Here is a 1,802-nt window from a genome sequence, read left to right on the forward strand (position 1 = left end):
CCACCCCCTATTCCCTCCTCCAACAAGGTAAGGCCTCCCATGGGGAGTCAGCAAAGCCTGGTACATTCAGTTGAGGCAGGTCCAAGCCCCTCCCCCTGCATCAAGGCTGTACAAGGTGTCCCACCATAGGTAGTGGGCTCCAAAAAGCCAGCTCACACTCCAAGAATGGATCCTGATCTCACTGCTGGGGGGGCCCTTGTTGTGAATATCTATATGTTGTAAATGTATTGTTCTGATTTGGTAAAACGCTGATTGGCCAGTAGCCAGACAAAAAGTATAGTACAGGACAAAGAGAGAGGAGAATGTTGAAAAGTAAAAGGCTGAGTTAGGAGAAGCTGCCAGCTGCCTCCATGAGAAGCATGATGTAAAGTACCAGTAAGCCATGAGCCACGTGACAAGGTATAGATTTATAAAAAATAGGTTAATTTAAAATATAAAAACTAGGTAACAAAAAGCCTGAGCCATTAGGCCAAACAATTTAAATAATATAAACATCTGTATGTTTATTTGGGTCTGAGTGGCTGTGGGCCCAGGCGGGACTGGAGATAACTCCAGCCACAGCCTCTCAAGCAGGTCAAGCTACACAGCTGTCTTGCTTATGCAGAGGGCCTAGTCCAAGTCCTGTGGAGGATCCATAGGTGTTGGTCTAAATTTCATGAGTTCCCACTAGTTTGGTTTGGTTGTCTCTGTAGGTTTCCCCATCTTGATCTACACACACACACACACACACACACACACACACACACACACACACTTTACTCATATAATCCCTCTTTTCTTTCTTCAACTGGACTCCTGGAGCTTGACCTGGTGCTTGACTGTGGATCTCTGCATCTGCTTCCATCAGTTACTGGATGAAGGCTCTATGATGACAGTTAGGGTATTCACCGATCTGATTACTGGGGTAAGCCAGTTCAGGCACCCTCTTTACTATTGCTAGTAATCTAAGCTTGGGTCATCCTTGTGGATTCCTGGGAACTCCCCTAGAACCCAGTTTCTAGCTATGCCCATGGAGGGTAGGGGATGGGGGAAGAGAACATAGGGGAACAGGATGGTTGAGCTGGAAAGCGATGAAAGAGATACCATGATAGAGGGAGACATCATGGGGATATCAAGCCTCCTTTTAAGGGCACTCCAGGGCAAACCTCCTCCCTAGTTCACTGATAGCCTGTTAAATGTTTGCACACCCACTAGGTGGCCCTGGTTCCTGCTCTGTTCTGTTGTTCCTCTGGGAAAATTATTCCTATGTATTTCAGAAGTCCCAACATGTCTCACACTTTTCTTGGGTATTATTGCTTTGTTCCTAAGCTTGATAATCACTTTTAGCACTGGATATTTTTCTATCACCACATTTATTTCCTTCATTCAAAGTCATAAGGAAAATATCAGTCTTTCCCAAACTGCATAGGTCCAAGTTAAGAAGTGAAGTATTTTCCTCGTAGTCATTCAAAAAGTATTTGACACACACCCATCTCTCATCTATGACATTGTATTTTTATTTCTTCAGCACATTTTGAAGCAATCAAGCATGGAAAAGAATTTTTTCTTTCAATGAATTGGTATAGTCATACAAAGAAAAAGGCAGCTTTCACATGTATATGTTGTGTATTTTTCTGTCCATTGAAACATGCTGGCCTGCATGTGTCTCTAATTTGTATTGAAAATATTCAACAGAGCTTGCTCTTCAGCTATGATTGTGAACACTTTAAAATGTGTTCTTGGGAAGAAGTGCTTGTGAGCACATAGACCTTGAAGACAGATTGCCTGGGTTAGAATTCCAGCCCCATGATTTACTAACTTAC

This window comes from Peromyscus eremicus, chromosome 18 (assembly GCF_949786415.1).
Source record: "Peromyscus eremicus chromosome 18, PerEre_H2_v1, whole genome shotgun sequence".
NCBI classification, from domain to species: domain Eukaryota; kingdom Metazoa; phylum Chordata; class Mammalia; order Rodentia; family Cricetidae; genus Peromyscus; species Peromyscus eremicus.